This window comes from Oryzias latipes, chromosome 4 (genome assembly GCF_053564925.1).
Source record: "Oryzias latipes strain Hd-rR chromosome 4, Olatipes_Hd-rR_3.1".
NCBI lineage: Eukaryota > Metazoa > Chordata > Actinopteri > Beloniformes > Adrianichthyidae > Oryzias > Oryzias latipes.
In genome coordinates this window covers 3,537,938-3,559,530 of record NC_136240.1, presented here as the reverse complement: position 1 = coordinate 3,559,530, position 21,593 = coordinate 3,537,938, and the positions used below count along the sequence as shown (strand labels likewise).

Below are 21,593 nucleotides of genomic sequence, written 5' to 3'. Positions count from 1 at the left end.
AGAGTCTGATCACTGAAACCATCAAGCACATAAATTGGGTGAGTTTGTCCAGAAGCTAGGTCTTTCTTCAACACAGACTCAACGTGGAAGCAAGCTGAGGTAAAGTTCATGACAACACCTGGAAGAAAAACATCCTTTTTCTATGTGTCTTGCTTGGGGGCACAATGCAAATAGGACCAGGATTCTAACTGTAAAGTGCCTTTTCTGACAAAACTTTAGCTTTGTGAATCGCTTCGAGGCCATCTCAAACAGAGACACTGATGGTTTTGATGTCCTAAGTGCTTCTCTTTGGGGTTGTCTCAATGTTGGTTTTACCACAAGAATATTCCAGAATGGTTTTTATTTGAACAAATGTAAATTGTTCTAGAATGCTGACTTTGAAATCACTTTTAAATCCTATCTATTGGGAACAAACTCCAAATTTTTTTGGTAAGGAAGCAACTCAAAAACAAATACAGTTATAGTTCATTCTAAGCAGCTAATCCAATGGAAACACAGGGAATAGTCTGTGCTATTTGCCCAACTTGAGTACTATCTTGTGTTTTGGACTCAGAAAGTGCTTCTTGTTGGGTTGGTGGTTGGTGACTTATAGTACAAACCATACGGTTGGCACATTACCAAAACTTCATGGTCTCATGTTCTCGCTTTTGGACATCAAGATGACCTTGACACAGGCACTGACTCTTTCTTCTTTGTAGTAAGTGCTACTTGTTGGGGTAATTTTGGTGTCCTAAATGCAAACAAAAAGCAGGCTAGAAAATACTTTTCCTAATGTATTTCCTTTCTTTGAAGTATTTCCTGACCAAAACATACCAACACTGCTGAAGTTTCTCAATGAAAACCTTTGTGACTTCAATCTTAGAAAAGTCGGACATTCAGATGACCTTAACATAGACACTGACTTGAATTTCTTTGCAGTAAGTGCTACATGTTGGGGTAGTCTTGGTGTCTAGCAACGCTATGTAAAGACTTGCACAGAGTAAAATCTCCAGAAGCTCGGTCTTTCTTCAACACAGACTCATCGTGGAAGCAAGCTGAGGTAAAGTTCATGACAACACCTGGAAGAAAAACATCCTTTTTCTATGTGTCTTGCTTGGGGGCACAATGCAAATAGGACCAGGATTCTAACTGTAAAGTGCCTTTTCTGACAAAACTTTAGCTTTGTGAATCGCTTCGAGGCCATCTCAAACAGAGACACTGATGGTTTTGATGTCCTAAGTGCTTCTCTTTGGGGTTGTCTCAATGTTGGTTTTACCACAAGAATATTCCAGAATGGTCTTTATTTGAACAAATGTAAATTGTTCTAGAATGCTGACTTTGAAATCACTTTTAAATCCTATCTATTGGGAACAAACTCCAACTCTTTTGGTAAGGAAGCAACTCAAAAACAAATACAGTTATAGTTCATTCTAAGCAGCTAATCCAATGGAAACACAGGGAAATGTCTGTGCTATTTGCCCAACTTGAGTACTATCTTGTGTTTTAGACTCAGAAAGTGCTTATTGTTGGGTTGGTGGTTGGTGACTTATACTACAAACCTTACAGTTGGCACATTACCAAAACTTCATGGTCTCATGTTCTCGCTTTTGGACATCAAGATGACCTTGACACAGGCACTGACTCTTTCTTCTTTGTAGTAAGTGCTACTTGTTGGGGTAATTTTGGTGTCCTAAATGCAAACAAAAAGCAGGCTAGAAAATACTTTTCATAGTGTATTTTCTTTCTTAGAAGTATTTCCTGACCAAAACATACCAACACTGCTGAAGTTTCTCAATGAAAACCTTTGTGGCTTCAATCTGAGAAAAGTCAGACATTCAGATGACCTTAACATAGGCACTGACTTGAATTTCTTTGCAGTAAGTGCTACATGTTGGGGTAGTCTTGGTGTCTAGCAACGCTATGTAAAGACTTACACAAAGTAAAATCTCCAGAAGCTCGGTCTTTCTTCAACACAGACTCATCGTGGAAGCAAGCTGAGGTAAAGTTCATGACAACACCTGGAAGAAAAACATCCTTTTTCTAAGTGTCTTGCTTGGGGGCACAATGCAAATAGGACCAGGATTCTAACTGTAAAGTGCCTTTTCTGACAAAACCTTAGCTTTGTGAATCGCTTCGAGGCCACCTCAAACAGAGACACTGATGGTTTTGATTTCCTAAGTGCTTTTCTTTGGGGTTGTCTCAATGTTGGTTTTACCACAAGAATATTCCAGAATGGTTTTTATTTGAACAAATGTAAATTGTTCTAGAATGCTGACTTTGAAATCACTTTTAAATCCTATCTATTGGGAACAAACTCCAACTCTTTTGGTAAGGAAGCAACTCAAAAACAAATACAGTTATAGTTCATTGCAAAGCAGCTAATCCAATGGAAACACAGGGAATAGTCTGTGCTATTTGCCCAACTTGAGTACTATCTTGTGTTTTAGACTCAGAAAGTGCTTCTTGTTGGGTTGGTGGTTGGTGACTTATACTACAAACCTTACAGTTGGCACATTACCAAAACTTCATGGTCTCATGTTCTCGCTTTTGGACATCAAGATGACCTTGACACAGGCACTAACTCTTTCTTCTTTGTAGTAAGTGCTACTTGTTGGGGTAATTTTGGTGTCCTAAATGCAAACAAAAAGCAGGCTAGAAAATACTTTTCCTAGTGTATTTCCTTTCTTAGAAGTATGTCCTGACCGAAACATACCAACACTGCTGAAGTTTCTCAATGAAAACCTTTGTGGCTTCAATCTGAGAAAAGTCGGACATTCAGATGACCTTAACATAGGCACTGACTTGAATTTCTTCTTGCAGTAAGTGCTACATGTTGGGATAGTCTTGGTGTCTAGCAACGCTATGTAAAGACTTACACAAAGTAAAATCAAAGTAAAATGTTTTTATTTCCAGCAGTTTTTAAATTTGTTTGAAAGTATTTCCACATTAAAGGGGTTGTAAAAGAAACACCTAACCCTTTTTAATGTCATGTGTGTTTACATTGTCTGTACAAGACAGGGTCTTCTCTGGGCAATCTGGCTTCTTTCCAGCATCCTAAAAACATACTTCATAGGGCCAATTGGGGAATTGCTCTCAGCAGAGCATGTGAGTGTGTTTGTGACTGTGTGGTTCTTTAACAGACTGGAGACCTGTTTGGTGCGACTCTGCCATCCCCCAACAATAGCTGGGTTGGATCCAGTAACCACTAGACTCCAAATGGACTCAAAAACACAAAACTCTAAAAAATCAAGTTGACCTTTACACTAACAGGTCCTTTTTCACTGTCAATGGGTCGTTCAAAAACCAGTATCTGAATAGTGATTGTATAACAAAAGAGTCTGATCACTGAAACCATCAAGCACATAAATTGGGTGAGTTTGTCCAGAAGCTAGGTCTTTCTTCAACACAGACTCAACGTGGAAGCAAGCTGAGGTAAAGTTCATGACAACACCTGGAAGAAAAACATCCTTTTTCTATGTGTCTTGCTTGGGGGCACAATGCAAATAGGACCAGGCTTCTAACTGTAAAGTGCCTTTTCTGACAAAACCTTAGCTTTGTGAATCGCTTCGAGGCCACCTCAAACAGAGACACTGATGGTTTTGATTTCCTAAGTGCTTCTCTTTGGGGTTGTCTCAATGTTGGTTTTACCACAAAAATATTCCAGAATGGTTTTTATTTGAACAAATGTAAATTGTTCTAGAATGCTGACTTTGAAATCACTTTTAAATCCTATCTATTGGGAGTAAACTCCAAATCTTTTGGTAAGGAAGCAACTCAAAAACAAATACAGTTATAGTTCATTTCTAGGCAGCTAATCCAATGGAAACACAGGGAATAGTCTGTGCTATTTGCCCAACTTCAGTACTATCTTGTGTTTTGGACTCAGAAAGTGCTTCTTGTTGGGTTGGTGGTTGGTGACTTATAGTACAAACCATACGGTTGGCACATTACCAAAACTTCATGGTCTCATGTTCTCGCTTTTGGACATCAAGATGACCTTGACACAGGCACTGACTCTTTCTTCTTTGTAGTAAGTGCTACTTGTTGGGGTAATTTTGGTATCCTAAATGCAAACAAAAAGCAGGCTAGAAAATACTTTTCTTAGTGTATTTCCTTTCTTAGAAGTATTTCCTGACCAAAACATACCAACACTGCTGAAGTTTCTCAATGAAAACCTTTGTGGCTTCAATCTGAGAAAAGTCGGACATTCATATGACCTTAACATAGGCACTGACTTGAATTTCTTTGCAGTAAGTGCTACATGTTGGGGTAGTCTTGGTGTCTAGTAACGCTATGTAAAGACTTACACGAAGTAAAATTTCCAGAAGCTCGGTCTTTCTTCAACACAGACTCATCGTGGAAGCAAGCTGAGGTAATGTTCATGACAACACCTGGAAGAAAAACATCCTTTTTCTAAGTGTCTTGCTTGGGGGCAGAATGCAAATAGGACCAGGATTCTAAGTGTAAAGTGCCTTTTCTGACAAAACCTTAGCTTTGTGAATCGCTTCGAGGCCACCTCAAACAGAGACACTGATGGTTTTGATTTCCTAAGTGCTTTTCTTTGGGGTTGTCTCAATGTTGGTTTTACCACAAGAATATTCCAGAATGATTTTTATTTGAACAAATGTAAATTGTTCTAGAATGCTGACTTTGAAATCACTTTTAAATCCTATCTATTGGGAACAAACTCCAACTCTTTTGGTAAGGAAGCAACTCAAAAACAAATACAGTTATAGTTCATTGCAAAGCAGCTAATCCAATGGAAACACAGGGAATAGTCTGTGCTATTTGCCCAACTTGAGTACTATCTTGTGTTTTAGACTCAGAAAGTGCTTCTTGTTGGGTTGGTGGTTGGTGACTTATACTACAAACCTTACAGTTGGCACATTACCAAAACTTCATGGTCTCATGTTCTCGCTTTTGGACATCAAGATGACCTTGACACAGGCACTGACTCTTTCTTCTTTGTAGTAAGTGCTACTTGTTGGGGTAATTTTGGTATCCTAAATGCAAACAAAAAGCAGGCTAGAAAATACTTTTCCTAGTGTATTTCCTTTCTTAGAAGTATGTCCTGACCGAAACATACCAACACTGCTGAAGTTTCTCAATGAAAACCTTTGTGGCTTCAATCTGAGAAAAGTCGGACATTCAGATGACCTTAACATAGGCACTGACTTGAATTTCTTTGCAGTAAGTGCTACATGTTGGGGTAGTCTTGGTGTCTAGCAACGCTATGTAAAGACTTACACAAAGTAAAATCAAAGTAAAATGTTTTTATTTCCAGCAGTTTTTAAATTTGTTTGAAAGTATTTCCACATTAAAGGGGTTGTAAAAGAAACACCTAACCCTTTTTAATGTCATGTGTGTTTACATTGTCTGTACAAGACAGGGTCTTCTCTGGGCAATCTGGCTTCCTTCCAGCATCCTAAAAACATACTTCATAGGGCCAATTGGGGAATTGCTCTCAGCAGAGCATGTGAGTGTGTGTTTGTGACTGTGTGGTTCTTTAACAGACTGGAGACCTGTTTGGTGCGACTCTGCCATCCCCCAACAATAGCTGGGTTGGATCCAGTAACCACTAGACTCCAAATGGACTCAAAAACACAAAACTCTAAAAAATCAAGTTGACCTTTACACTAACAGGTCCTTTTTCACTGTCAATGGGTCGTTCAAAAACCAGTATCTGAATAGTGATTGTATAACAAAAGAGTCTGATCACTGAAACCATCAAGCACATAAATTGGGTGAGTTTGTCCAGAAGCTAGGTCTTTCTTCAACACAGACTCAACGTGGAAGCAAGCTGAGGTAAAGTTCATGACAACACCTGGAAGAAAAACATCCTTTTTCTATGTGTCTTGCTTGGGGGCACAATGCAAATAGGACCAGGCTTCTAACTGTAAAGTGCCTTTTCTGACAAAACCTTAGCTTTGTGAATCGCTTCGAGGCCACCTCAAACAGAGACACTGATGGTTTTGATTTCCTAAGTGCTTCTCTTTGGGGTTGTCTCAATGTTGGTTTTACCACAAAAATATTCCAGAATGGTTTTTATTTGAACAAATGTAAATTGTTCTAGAATGCTGACTTTGAAATCACTTTTAAATCCTATCTATTGGGAGTAAACTCCAAATCTTTTGGTAAGGAAGCAACTCAAAAACAAATACAGTTATAGTTCATTTCTAGGCAGCTAATCCAATGGAAACACAGGGAATAGTCTGTGCTATTTGCCCAACTTCAGTACTATCTTGTGTTTTGGACTCAGAAAGTGCTTCTTGTTGGGTTGGTGGTTGGTGACTTATAGTACAAACCATACGGTTGGCACATTACCAAAACTTCATGGTCTCATGTTCTCGCTTTTGGACATCAAGATGACCTTGACACAGGCACTGACTCTTTCTTCTTTGTAGTAAGTGCTACTTGTTGGGGTAATTTTGGTATCCTAAATGCAAACAAAAAGCAGGCTAGAAAATACTTTTCTTAGTGTATTTCCTTTCTTAGAAGTATTTCCTGACCAAAACATACCAACACTGCTGAAGTTTCTCAATGAAAACCTTTGTGGCTTCAATCTGAGAAAAGTCGGACATTCATATGACCTTAACATAGGCACTGACTTGAATTTCTTTGCAGTAAGTGCTACATGTTGGGGTAGTCTTGGTGTCTAGTAACGCTATGTAAAGACTTACACGAAGTAAAATTTCCAGAAGCTCGGTCTTTCTTCAACACAGACTCATCGTGGAAGCAAGCTGAGGTAATGTTCATGACAACACCTGGAAGAAAAACATCCTTTTTCTAAGTGTCTTGCTTGGGGGCAGAATGCAAATAGGACCAGGATTCTAAGTGTAAAGTGCCTTTTCTGACAAAACCTTAGCTTTGTGAATCGCTTCGAGGCCACCTCAAACAGAGACACTGATGGTTTTGATTTCCTAAGTGCTTTTCTTTGGGGTTGTCTCAATGTTGGTTTTACCACAAGAATATTCCAGAATGATTTTTATTTGAACAAATGTAAATTGTTCTAGAATGCTGACTTTGAAATCACTTTTAAATCCTATCTATTGGGAACAAACTCCAACTCTTTTGGTAAGGAAGCAACTCAAAAACAAATACAGTTATAGTTCATTGCAAAGCAGCTAATCCAATGGAAACACAGGGAATAGTCTGTGCTATTTGCCCAACTTGAGTACTATCTTGTGTTTTAGACTCAGAAAGTGCTTCTTGTTGGGTTGGTGGTTGGTGACTTATACTACAAACCTTACAGTTGGCACATTACCAAAACTTCATGGTCTCATGTTCTCGCTTTTGGACATCAAGATGACCTTGACACAGGCACTGACTCTTTCTTCTTTGTAGTAAGTGCTACTTGTTGGGGTAATTTTGGTATCCTAAATGCAAACAAAAAGCAGGCTAGAAAATACTTTTCCTAGTGTATTTCCTTTCTTAGAAGTATGTCCTGACCGAAACATACCAACACTGCTGAAGTTTCTCAATGAAAACCTTTGTGGCTTCAATCTGAGAAAAGTCGGACATTCAGATGACCTTAACATAGGCACTGACTTGAATTTCTTTGCAGTAAGTGCTACATGTTGGGGTAGTCTTGGTGTCTAGCAACGCTATGTAAAGACTTACACAAAGTAAAATCAAAGTAAAATGTTTTTATTTCCAGCAGTTTTTAAATTTGTTTGAAAGTATTTCCACATTAAAGGGGTTGTAAAAGAAACACCTAACCCTTTTTAATGTCATGTGTGTTTACATTGTCTGTACAAGACAGGGTCTTCTCTGGGCAATCTGGCTTCCTTCCAGCATCCTAAAAACATACTTCATGGGGCCAATTGGGGAATTGCTCTCAGCAGAGCATGTGAGTGTGTGTTTGTGACTGTGTGGTTCTTTAACAGACTGGAGACCTGTTTGGTGCGACTCTGCCATCCCCCAACAATAGCTGGGTTGGATCCAGTAACCACTAGACTCCAAATGGACTCAAAAACACAAAACTCTAAAAAATCAAGTTGACCTTTACACTAACAGGTCCTTTTTCACTGTCAATGGGTCGTTCAAAAACCAGTATCTGAATAGTGATTGTATAACAAAAGAGTCTGATCACTGAAACCATCAAGCACATAAATTGGGTGAGTTTGTCCAGAAGCTAGGTCTTTCTTCAACACAGACTCAACGTGGAAGCAAGCTGAGGTAAAGTTCATGACAACACCTGGAAGAAAAACATCCTTTTTCTAAGTGTCTTGCTTGGGGGCACAATGCAAATAGGACCAGGATTCTAACTGTAAAGTGCCTTTTCTGACAAAACCTTAGCTTTGTGAATAGCTTCGAGGCCACCTCAAACAGAGACACTGATGGTTTTGATTTCCTAAGTGCTTCTCTTTGGGGTTGTCTCAATGTTGGTTTTACCACAAGAAGATTCCACAATGTTTTTTATTTGAACAAATGTAAATTGTTCTAGAATGTTGACTTTGAAATCACTTTTAAATCCTATCTATTGGGTATAAACTCCAACTCTTTTGGTAAGGAAGCAACTCAAAAACAAATAAAGTTCATTTCTAGGCAGCTAATCCAATGGAAACACAGGGAAATGTCTGTGCTATTTGCCCAACTTCAGTACTATCTTGTGTTTTAGACTCAGAAAGTGCTTCTTGTTGGGTTGGTGGTTGGTGACTTATACTACAAACCTTACAGTTGGCACATTACCAAAACTTCATTGTCTCATGTTTTCGCTTTTGGACATCAAGATGACCTTGACACAGGCACTGACTCTTTCTTCTTTGTAGTAAGTGCTACTTGTTGGGGTAATTTTGGTGCCCTAAATGCAAACAAAAAGCAGGCTAGAAAATACTTTTCATAGTGTATTTCCTTTCTTAGAAGTATTTCCTGACCAAAACATACCAACACTGCTGAAGTTTCTCAATGGAAACTGTAAGTGTCACTGAAAACGTTACAAGATTTGGGATTTTTTGGTTTAAAGGAAGAAATACTTTTGGTTGAAAATTGTGTTATTAAAATGTGTAAATTGTGTTTTATTTGATTTTATACTGTTTAGTTCTGTTACATTACAATGTTATATGAAGTTGTGTATAACGCTAATAACGCGAGAGTTCCTGAGAACTCGCGTGATTTAATGTTGGGCTGCGGAGTTTATTCTCACATCATAATAGACTTCGAAAGATCCATCCAAAAAGGCAGCTTGGAAAAGGCTGAATACAGACTGGTTATTCATCAAAGACCTCCGAAGTGACAGGCAGCCACGAGGTAGTTAACTTATGTATTTTTTGGTGAAATTGTAAATGTCAAGTCTAGCGGTATTTGTACAACTCTGTTGTGTAGTTTTCATGGCGTTACATGGAGTGGAGACATTAAAATGTGCCTGTTCTCGAGAATACCGTGTTCAGCATTGTCATTGAGGAGGAACAGTGAAGAAAACTCTACAGTGAAAACTCTTCCAGCCAAGCGGCGGTGAGAAGCTCGAGAGACGGACGGCACAACAGCGGCAGTTGGTCGATAACCGACGCAGACCACAAGAGGGCGCCGTTACGCCAGCTCAACGTTCCCCAGCAACAGTGCTTTGTTGATTAAGGACAATTTCATAAAGTAAAGTAGGAAATAAGAAAAGAATTGTGCTCTAAGGAAATAAGGGTGGTTTAAAAGAAGTTAAACTGCACAAAGTTATTTCAGCACATTAAGCCAAAAGCTAATTATTCTCTACTGAACTTTATGGTAATTTGTTTGTTCTAATTACTGAAGTCTCTACATTTTGTTTGAAGTTAAAACCATATTAAAGGTTAATTGAAGTAGTTTAAGTGAATATATCCTATTTATGTTAAGAAATTAATTAACTAATGTTATTTACTAAGAAATAACAATTTGAAGGTAATATTTGAGTCATTTGTGATCGAAGTGAGACTATAACTATAGGACTCGACTCACAAGATGACTGACGTATCTAATGATCCAGATACTCAAACAAATATTCGCAAAAGTGAAAGAACAAGAACATTAACTGAAAAGGGAAAGGAGCTTCAAGAAGAAAAGCTCAAAGCTTTGCAACGTAAATACAAAATTTTTTATGAAAAATGGAGATATGAGGCAAGATTAAGCAAAGTAATATTGACTGACACAGCCACTGAGAGTGAGTTAACAGAGTTGATGAACAACATAATATTAACTTGCCAAAATGTTCAAGCTATATACAATGAGATCCGGCAAATACATCCTCCGGATCCAGACATGAGGTGCAAGGTTGAAGCATGCACAACCCTTTCAGATTTCATTGTTAAAAGCGCTGAAAGGTGGCTAGAAGGAAAGGCCGAAGAGGACCAAGAGCCATGGCCAGATGTTGGATCGTGTTTGGCTTCAGAAAGATCTAATTCCAGGTCGAAAACACAAAAGTCAAATAGCTCATTGCTGTCATGCGCACAGTCAATCAAAAAGGTTGAAGCAGCAGCTGAGGCAGCCGCATCCCAAGAAATCTTAGCTGTCATGGAGGAACAAGAAAGGCAAAAGAGCAAATTACAAAAACTTGACTGGAGACCTGTTTGGTGCGACTTTAATGAGACAACAAGCAATGGAGGAACAACGCAGGAAAATAGAACGTTTGGAAGAGATTAAAAAACTTAATGCTGCCAAAGCCAGAGTGAAGATCTATAATGAAGCTGAAAACAGCTACGAAAGTTACAGTTCGACAAGCAGCAACATACTGGCGGATGAACGTAATCAAATTCCCATCACACCACTTACACTCTTTCAAGGTTCAAATACAGCACAAGTTCTAAATGCAACAAGCCCTGCATTTGTTCCACTTGCTAACACAGTAGTCAAAAGTCAAATAACTCAAGAATCAAGTCAGCAATTTGTTCCTAGAGAAATACAAGTCCCCACAGCTAACGCACAACTTCAGCATAATTCTGATTTAGTGAGCATCTTGGCAGAAGCCATATGTGCCAATCGGCTTCCAACTCCATAACCTACAGTGTTTACTGGAGACCTCTAAAGTTTAAAGACTGGCAGTTGTCCTTCAAAACATTAATTGAAAGAAAAAATATTCCCAAAAACGAAAGGCTGTACTACCTTAGAAAGTACATTGGTGGATCTGCAAAAAAGGCAGTCGAAGGATTTCTCCTAATAGGCACAGACGAAGCATACGACTCAGCTCAAGATTTGTTGGAAAGACGATTTGGAGATCCATTCACCATAGGAAAATGTTTCAGAGACAAGCTCCACAGTTGGCCTAAAATAAACTCCAAGGATGGATGTGAATTACGAGAATTTGCAGACTTCCTTAAAAGTTGTGAAGCAGCAATGCCACATATCAAAACTCTGGAAGTTCTCAATGATTGTATGGGGAACCAAAGAATACTGTTAAAACTGCCAGATTGGCTTGTGTCAAGATGGAACCGCAAAGCTAAGGAAATAAGACAAATCAGTGGCTATTACCCATCGTTCCAGATGTTTGTGGAATTCATGTCAGCTGAAGCAGACTTGGCCTGCGACCCCATAACCTCAATACAAGCACTCAAAAGTTTAGAATCAGAAAACCCCAAACACAAAAAAACTCAAGTCATTCAAGCCAAAACTCTAACAACAAACTCAGATAACTCAATTTTCAGTGCCACAACGTGCATATTTTGCAAAAGGTCTGGTCACTCTCAATAAGTGTCGCAAGTTTACAGAGAAAACTGTACAAGATCGTGTCAAGTTTGTACAAACAGAGAAACTTTGTTTTGGATGTTTAATGACAGGGCATCACTCCAAGAAGTGCGACAAGAGAAGCACATGTGATAAGTGTCAAAGGAAACATCCAACATGCTTGCACGATGACAAGTTCACAGAACGCAAAAGGACACTTACTGTGAAAATTGACAGTGAGTCTCAAGAAAAGACAGATGTTCAAGAAGAGACACATACAAGTGACAAAGACATACCTGCAACCGCAACAACCAATAGAGTTTCCCAAGAAATTGTAAGCACATAGACATCGTCAATACTGCCCGTCTGGGTCTCATCCACAAAGTACCCAGATAAAGAAGTACTCGTGTACTAGGATTCAGCCATTTTTGTACATAACACAATCTGTTCGCGGAGTAGTAGTCCTGGAAGTCTGGAAGGCCTAGTCCTCCTCTATCTTTAGGTTTTTTTAATAGTTTTTAAACTGATCCGTGGGGGTTTACCTTCCCAGAGGTCGGGGGAAATGAATGAGTCTAATGATTTGAACCAAGTAGTTGGAGGTTTGGAAGGAATCATTGAAAATAGGTAGTTAATTTTTGGGAGAATCATCATTTTTATGGTTGCAACTCTCCCGATTAGAGAAATGGGTAGAGTTTTCCATCTAGTGAGATCAGCCTCGGTTGTTTTAAGTAGTTGGGTGTGGTTTAGCTTGAGTAGATCAGAAAGCCTAGAGGAGATATTTATACCTAAGTATTGTTTGTATTTTAATAAATGACGGATTTAGATAATTGCAATTAATTGGTAGAATTGTGCTTTTAGACCATTTTATGGAGTATTCTGAAACTGAGGAAAATCTATTCATTAGGGAGATGATTTGGCAGATGGAAGATTGTGAATTTGGAGTAAATAGTAAAACATCATCTGCATAAAGACTTATTTTGTGTCCTAAATTTTTGGTTTGAATGCCTTCAATGTCTCGACTTTGCCTAATAGCAGCAGCTAGAGGTTCAATAAAAAGTGAAAATAAAGACGGAGATAGTGGACAGCCTTGTCTGGTTCCTCTTTGTAAATTAAAGCTTGGAGATGTTTGATCATTTGTTCTGATACGAGCATTAGGAGAGGCATATAATATTTTAATCCAGTTAATAAATGATTTTCCAAAGCCAAATTTGTTCAGGGTGGCTATTAAAAATTTCCAGTTGACCCGATCAAATGCCTTTTCTGCGTCCAGTGACAAAATGGTTGCTTCTCGGTTGTTGATGGTTGTATAATCTATGAGGTTGATTAATCTGCGCATGTTGGTAGATGAATGTCTACCCTATATAAAACCTGTTTGGTCAGGATGTATTAGAGAGGGAACTACCTTCTCCAGCCTTCCCGCCAAAGCTTTGCATATTATTTTAAGATCTGCAATAATCAGCGATGTGGGTCGATAGCTGGATGGTGATGTGGGATCTTTCCCAGGTTTCAGAAATAAGATTATATTAGCAGAATTCATATTTGGAGGTAGATAATTGTTGTCCTTAATTTCTATTGTCATTCTGAGAAAAATGGGAGCTAAGATTTGCCAAAACTCTTTATAAAATTCTGCTGGGAAGCCGTCTGGTCCTGGGGCTTTTTTACTAGGCATGTTGGTTAATGCTTTATGTAACTCTTCTTTAGTAAAAGGGGACTCCAGGGCTGTGATTTGTTCCTCTGTTGGTTAGGCAAATCTATATGGAGTTATTTCAGTCTCAATAATCAGAAATGCACACAGCCGGTTTTACAAATACACACGCTCCGATTCACAAATGTCATTTTATGCAAACGTGAAAAATAAATTCGGAAATACACACCCTGTGTTTCACAAACACACACATTGTGTTTCACAAATGCACACTAAATGTTTTACAAATGCACAATAAGTGTTTCTCACAAATGTGCACACTGTTTTTCACAAAAACATTTTAGAAATTCACAATAAATGTATCAGAAATGCACAGTAAGTGCTTCACAAACGTGATTTTTAGTTACACATGTGATGTGAACTCACAGATCATTCGAATTGCAGACTGTGCATTCAAAATCCCGTTCTCGTTTGTGAATCTCTCCGTGTGTGTGAGAGATTTTTCTACGGTGAATATTGAGACTCATCTGACGGAGCGGGTCGACTAATGTCACCATTGGCTAGTGAATCTGTCAATCAAACTCATCGGCAAAGCAGGCGGGTTCGCTTTTAGCCAATCGAATGGCCCCTTACACTCTTCACTCTCAACTGACGAGGGAGGGAGCTGTTCAGCACAGCAGTTGAGAGGACGCGGGCGGCAAACATGGCGGAGAGGTCTTCCGAACGCGATCAGTCTCAGCCCGTAAGTAATGCACTTATTTGATTATTATTCCCTCGTTGTACATCCTGTAATGTTATTGAATACTAAGTTGAAGTGTTCTCCTTAGCCAAGTGACATGTGTGAATGCTTTATGAACACTTCAGTCGAGTCGTTTGCAGAGTACCCCCACCGCAAATTAGATTAGCTTAGCCTGTGCGGTCATATTTTTTATGAAAGCGGGGGAGGACTTATGATGGTTTTGTCAAGTTTTATACTTGGCATACCAGCTCTTCACACAACACGAGTAACTACAACCAACCAGGGGCCCCGAAACTAGCCGGCTTTCGACTCAAATTGTGTCTGCCTGCCCTGTGAGTGTCAGGGAAGTTTAAGCTAGCGCGTCGGTTCAAGCTAGATATACAGCCAATCTGTAGGTTCTTAACATGATTCATAAGGAACTAAGGGGAAAACATGCCGGATTTACAGCAGCACAGAAAGTTTAATAAAAAGTATTGATTTGGAGACGGGATTTGTTTGAACACTGATGCTATGCTAACTAGCTAGTAAGTTAGCTGTTCCGTGTGCTGCCAGTATGTAAACGCGATCCGGGTTAAAGTTAGACACAGTCTTTTCACAACCCAGACTTCAAGACGGGGTGGATATGTGCAACAAAGTTAATTCATATGACATTCATGAAAACGGCATTTTTTAAATATAACAGACGTGAATCCACTCTTGAATGAAAGAAGCCTCATTAAGTTTCTAACGTTAGAACCCGTATTGTGCTGTAAAACCCTGTGAGATTGTGTCAGAGTGACAGCCACTAAATTCCCTGTATCTTTACTTCCAATGACGAAATGACAAAAATCCCAAACATTATGTTTTTAGGCTGTTTTGTAGTCGATAAGTAGTCAAAGAAAGGGCGGATGGGAGAAATCAGCTGTCAACAGTGATTTGAGTAGAAGTTACTGTAAATATTCCACACAGGCTTCCTGTGATCAGTGACTTGTCTCTGATTTTTTTTAAAGCTGTTCTTTACTACAAGCTCAAGTTATCATAGCAAGAATGTTTTAAAAAATTCCCCTTTTTAATATTTGAAAATTTTGTAATTTAATCTCAGACAGCTAAATGATCTAATCCATGTTTGTCGTGTTTTTATTTATTCTCTAGGAATTGCTGAAGCGTGACATCCTAAATACCTTTCTATTCTATTCTATTTCATATTTTATCATCCTATTGTATTACTGTTTTACCTATCAATTGGGAATTTAGCATTTTTGCCCCTGTAAATATCTGTCAGTTGAAAGTATTTGTACTTGTATTCCATAGATCTTGCACCTGAAGATGGCAGACAACACTGTGCAGACTTGGCCTTCTTCAGTGACGCTGTGAACGTGTATGGCTTTCCTCTGAGGTATTCATGTTATTCATAAAGAAATCTTTTATTCACATATCAGGCAGTATAAGCACTTGGTTATTTGTACAAAAATAAAATAACTTTTTTTAGACTCCTCTGAAAACAAAGGCAACTCTAAAACTCTTTCCCCTCATGAATAACATTTTACACCCCCTTAACAGTCTCTCTCACCTCAATGTTTCCCCCAGTGATACATGTAACCCACTCCTGCAATTTATATAACCTAGAAATTCTACTTATTGGCATCATACATAAGAACATTACATTTTAAATTGTTGTGTACCGTATTGGCGATGCATTTGTAATTATGTGTTTGAGACATGATTTTCATGTTATTGTCAGGGTGAGAGGAGATCACGGAGGAGAAAATGTGGGCATAGCTGAGTTGATGCTCACAGTATGTAGAACTGACACAAACAGCTTTGTTGCAGCAAAAGTGTACACACAATCAACGGTGAGTTGAACCTAGTTTTAGACGCTTTAATATAGGCCTGCACAATATACCGCAAATTTATCGTTATCGCAATATCAAGCTGTGCAATATGCATATCGCAAAAGACAGCAAATTTGCAATAAATGGTTACCTTAGATGTGCCCAAACAATCTTATGGCAGCTTGAAGTGTTTAATGGATTGAAAGAATCCCTTTCTGCATTTGACCAATCAGATGGACCCCTTCACGTTGTTAACTAATCGGATGGCGCCCTATTATGTTGTATGTTCGCCTCCTATGTCAACAAGGGTCATTTGTAGTATAATTTTTAAGCTGTTGTAATGGAATGGGAATAATATTTTGCTAATTGTTTAAATACCGCAAATTATATCGTTATCGCAATATTAATTACTGATACCGCATTAGGGTTGTGCCGATGGACGATATCATCGTCCATCGTGATGGGTGACTGACATCCCGATGGAGAGACCACCATCGTGATGCCACGCCCCCGCCACGTTGCGCGTCGACACCATAAGCCGCGGTTACATGTACAAAATATCTTGATGGGATCAATGGTCGGATTGGAATCCAACCGTGTACATGGGCCCAGAAAAATGTTTTCAGAATATAAAAACGTTCACTAAGGTCACAATTTCGGTCGGAATAAATCATTCGCACATGCGCAGTATTCGCACATGCGCAGTTTGAAAACCGGAAGGGGATACAACTTCCGCCGAGCGGCTTTTTTTCCAAACTTTATTGGATGTAACAATTCAATACAAAACGATAACAGCACCGAGCGGCTATATATATTGACATGTCAGCTCGGTAAAATACGAGACGATCTTCTAAACGTGCTTTTAATAATGTTACGGTTATTATCAAACACCTGTTCGCTCATCATTTGAATTTTAATCCGTGTGGTCAGTGCTTTTTCTGAACGGAGCCAGGATTAGCAGTATGCTAACACGGGCTAACAACATTAGCTTTGGGTGGTGCTGCTTGCTGGCTGCACGTAAACATGTAAGAATAACATCAGCCTTTATTTAGTCGGGACACGACTGGAAACACAAATCCACGTGATTGTTTGAATGTTTTCTAAGGACTGAGCGACATTTCTGCTTTGATGCTCAAACCGCTGTGTGTGCTGACGATCCGAGCTGTGCTCAGACACACACTTTTAGACCCGGTTCTGAGTTCGGTTGCTTGTACCCCTAGAGCTGCGGGAAGGATCGCAGTCTTAAATCTCCCACACATACCGCTCATGTACCCCCCCCCCCCCCCCCTTCCCATCAAACACAAAGATTTAAGTCCGCGCTCCGCCGGTCCACTTCACTAATTAAGTGCGGGAGCGACTACACTTCTTTTCTATTTTGCTTGTTACTTTTTCTGTTAAAGTCACTTCCCTCAGTTTATACTGGATCATCGCGGATTAGTCATTAGTTGGGAAATAAAATGAAAAAAGCAAAAAAACGAATAGCAGTTATATAAGAACGAAAAATGTAAAAATACAACCCCCCCCCGACGATGTCATCGTCCATCACGATGGTTGACAGCAAACATCGTCAACGGCCAAATTAGGGGACATCGCCCAACCCTATACCGCATATCGCGACTTTTCTTCATATAGTGCAGCCCTACTTTAATATATACATAAATGTGAATGATGTATTAAAAATAAATCTGACAATATAATATTTCTTTTTGCTTTTTTCCAAATACAGGATTGAGCCCCTCTGGTGTGATGTCTTCATGAGTGTTACTGGTTTATATTACAACATCCTGCACTCTCCTGAGGACCAAGACTTGCTCAATATCAGTAACATCACGTATTCTGCTGCCACTATATTTTCCTACCACGCATTCAGGCCAGTTTGGATGTCTTTAGTGACGCGTGGGACAGCCATCCAATCAGGACGGAGCAAAGCATGACACCAAATCAGCTGTGGCAGTTGGGCTTGACCCACAACCCTGTTTCTGATCCCCGGGTAAGTGCTTTATTTCAGTGTTTTTTAACCTTTGTTCACTTGTTCCATGGTCTGACACCGGACTTTGTGGAAAGTTACACCGCTAAAGACGAGCTTTAGCTGGTATTTTTGTTATAACTGAGCGACTTTACCAGCAGAATTAAGAACAAGGAAGTGAAGACTTTAACCACTTCTGATTGGTCAGACTAATGACATGTGATTAAGCCTTCAAGAATGATTGGCGGAGACAGTTAAAGGGGCGGGACTTTTCCTTACACGGTTATAGCTGCAGCTAAATCGCTGTACCGTCAACCTTATCAAAATGTATTTTATAGAATTAAATAAACACAAAGAAAAAGTCATTTTAAGATCTTTCATATTCCTAACTACTCAGTGTTTTATCAGTGCCTGTTTGGATGAACAAAGAGCTGATTTCCTGGAGATGGGAAATGTTTTTAGATCAGTGAAGTAGGGCAATTCCCCACGGCACACTTGACCATCTCCCACGGCCGCGGCACACACACTGGTTGAAAAACCCTGCTTTATTTAATCTCACTGTACTGGACAACTGATTTGTGTGCAGTTTGACTAAAGTGGAAAGTATCAAGAACAGTATGATGAAATCACAATGACTACAAGGAATTTTCATCAAAAATGAATGAAAAGGATTATTGTTGTGTGGTGCAAACTATTTCCCTAAATTGTTTGGTTTTTTAAATCAAGTAGGAAGAATAGCACATCTGCAAATTCAAAATGCATCACAATGCATGGCATTATGAGCCATCAGCTGTACTAATCTCACTACTTTGTTAAAAGTCACTTATTTGCAAATTAAAAACAGTTATGGAGATATGAGGTCTGCCTGCTAGAAACAATATAAGTCATTATTAGTGGGTCTCTGTTCCTACATAATCTAAAACATTAAAAAAAAACAGTGCTGTTCATAAACAGTATCTTTTTTTTTTTTTTTTTTGTCAGGGTATGCTGGTTCCAGAGATTGAATGGGAGGAGAGTGGATCCATGGCTGAACCTCATCCTGGGATCAATGTCCCGGTATGGGACAGTCCCCTTTTGGGTCCACAAATGTTGGAACTGCAAGACGACATCAACCCATTGTTTAATTCAGACCGTTTGGGAGTGGACCTATATCTTTACTGTCCCGTTTGTTTAGAACTTAATTTAGGCGACATAATTACATACAGAAGAAGAGAGACTGAGGGGAGCAAGACAGAGTTCAAATCAATACTGCTGTATTGTTCAAGGGACTTCATTGTATGTAAGGAAGTTATGAAAATTAGTTCCAGTTTAAATAAAATTCAAATCAGTAGAGATCCCACATTTGCTTAAATTTTGATGTTTTAATTTGTCCATGTTTTCACTGAATTTTACTCTGCAATAAAGGGTGAATGTTTGCACTTTGTTGTTCTATGACCATCTTTTGTTGTGTAGTATTTAACCAGCTATAAAACCCAGAGAGATGAGGATCTTTTTTGCAAGGGTGACCTGGCCAAGAGGTATATGTATATGGTTACAATATAAAATCAATGACATTTGAGTTATTAAAAAAATAAAATTAAGGTCTGGCAAAGTGACTTCGGGTTGAGCAGGGGGGGTGTATTGGGTATCTGTGATTGACAGTGAGATGAACTTGAGGTAATGTAGTCCTACTGCGTGGTACGGAGCAAAGTGATGCCAGTTTCTCCACAGAACATACTGTGGAAGTTAAAGATTTTTCTCCTCCACCTTCATAAGATCAAAACCGAAGGGAACCGTGTCTGAGTGTTGAAATGACGCTAGCATGAAAGCTAAGAGAATAACGTACAAACGATCCCGAGTGAAACATTCATTGTAAATCTCATGACCAGTACAGAGTTCGATGGATTCAATGTCAACTGCATTCAACCACTGTTGCCTTGCTTCCAGGTCCACTGAAAAGTTGCACAAGCCAGTAATTTTTGACAACAGAAGGCAAATAAACCGACAAGCCATGCTAAAGCTAACACGCTAACGACCGACTGGTACAGAATCAAACATGGGCGGCGCTCTTGCCACCTGCAGAAAGCGTAGAGAAAGTGTAAGGGGCCATTCGATTGGCTAAAAGCGAACCCGCCTGCTTTGCCGATGAGTTTGATTGACAGATTCACTAGCCAATGGTGACATTAGTCGACCCGCTCCGTCAGATGAGTCTCAATATTCACCGTAGAAAAATCTCTCACACACACGGGGAGATTCACAAACGAGAACGGGATTTTGAATGCACAGTCTGCAATTCGAATGATCTGTGAGTTCACATCACATGTGTAACTAAAAATCACGTTTGTGAAGCACTTACTGTGCATTTCTGATACATTTATTGTGAATTTCTAAAATGTTTTTGTGAAAAACAGTGTGCACATTTGTGAGAAACACTTATTGTGCATTTGTAAAACATTTAGTGTGCATTTGTGAAACACAATGTGTGTGTTTGTGAAACACAGGGTGTGTATTTCCGAATTTATTTTTCACGTTTGCATAAAATGACATTTGTGAATCGGAGCGTGTGTATTTGTAAAACCGGCTGTGTGCATTTCTGATTATTGAGACTGAAATAACTCCATATAGATTTGCCTAAACCAACAGAGGAACAAATCACAGCCCTGGAGTCCCCTTTTACTAAAGAAGAGTTACATAAAGCATTAACCAACATGCCTAGTAAAAAAGCCCCAGGACCAGACGGCTTCCCAGCAGAATTTTATAAAGAGTTTTGGCAAATCTTAGCTCCCATTTTTCTCAGAATGACAATAGAAATTAAGGACAACAATTATCTACCTCCAAATATGAATTCTGCTAATATAATCTTACTTCTGAAACCTGGGAAAGATCCCACATCACCATCCAGCTATCGACCCACATCGCTGGTTGTGTGCATTTCTGATTATTGAGACTGAAATAACTCCATAAATCTATGCTATTGAGAAAACTGTTGATGTCATTGTCAGAAGGATTAATTTGGGATGACTAGAGAGATTGGTCAAAGTTATAGTTCATTTCTAAGCAGCTAATCCAATGGAAACACAGGGAAATGTCTGTGCTATTTGCCCAACTTGAGTACTATCTTGTGTTTTAGACTCAGAAAGTGCTTCTTGTTGGGTTGGTGGTGTGTGACTTATACTAAAAACCTTACGGTTGGCACAATACCAAAACTTCATGGTCTCATGTTCATGCTTTTGGACATAAAGATGACCTTGACACAGGCACTGACTCTTTCTTCTTTGTAGTAAGTGCTACTTGTTGGGGTATTTTTGGTGTCCTAAATGCAAACAAAAAGCAGGCTAGAAAATACTTTTCCTCGTGTATTTCCTTTCTTAGCCGTATTTCCTGACCAAAAAATACCAACACTGCTGAAGTTTCTCATTGGAAACCTTTGTGGCTTCAATCTGAGAAAAGTCAGACATTCAGATGACCTTAACATAGGCACTGACTTGAATATCTTTGCAGTAAGTGCTACATGTTGGGGTAGTCTTGGTGTCTAGCAACGCTATGTAAAGACTTACACAAAGTAAAATCTCCAGAAGCTATGTCTTTCTTCAACACAGACTCAACGTGGAAGCAAGCTGAGGTAAAGTTCATGACAACACCTGGAAGAAAAACATCCTTTTTCTATGTGTCTTGCTTGGGGGCACAATGCAAATAGGACCAGGATTCTAAGTGTAAAGTGCATTTTCTGACAAAACCTTAGCTTTGTGAATCGCTTCGAGGCCACCTCAAACAGAGACACTGATGGTTTTGATTTCCTAAGTGCTTCTCTTTGGGGTTGTCTCTATGTTGGTTTTACCACAATAAATACAG

At 39.2% G+C, this 21,593-nt stretch overlaps 1 long non-coding RNA gene and 2 other non-coding genes across 4 annotated transcripts in view; all 3 read left to right on the top strand.

Moving 5' to 3' along the window:
- Nucleotides 1-17,662, top strand: part of LOC144991819 (uncharacterized) — a 493,827-nt gene extending 476,165 nt beyond the window's left edge. Inside the window, exons 1-4 of one of the 2 annotated variants that reach the window (XR_013655448.1) lie at nt 13,870-13,988; nt 15,276-15,360; nt 15,706-15,817; nt 17,523-17,662. This is a non-coding gene — a long non-coding RNA (uncharacterized LOC144991819). Of the gene's footprint in view, nt 1-13,869; nt 13,989-15,275; nt 15,361-15,705; nt 15,818-17,522 lie in introns of those variants that run through there. The other variant, XR_013655449.1, reaches the window with a different exon arrangement.
- Nucleotides 17,663-20,973: 3,311 nt separating this feature from the next.
- Nucleotides 20,974-21,055, top strand: mir430a-1 (microRNA mir-430a-1). The gene has a single exon (NR_107064.1). It is a non-coding gene; the product is annotated as a microRNA mir-430a-1 (primary transcript).
- Nucleotides 21,056-21,192: 137 nt separating this feature from the next.
- mir430c-1 (microRNA mir-430c-1) lies at nt 21,193-21,278 on the top strand. Its single transcript, NR_107065.1, has one exon. It is a non-coding gene; the product is annotated as a microRNA mir-430c-1 (primary transcript).
- Nucleotides 21,279-21,593: the final 315 nt, after the last annotated feature.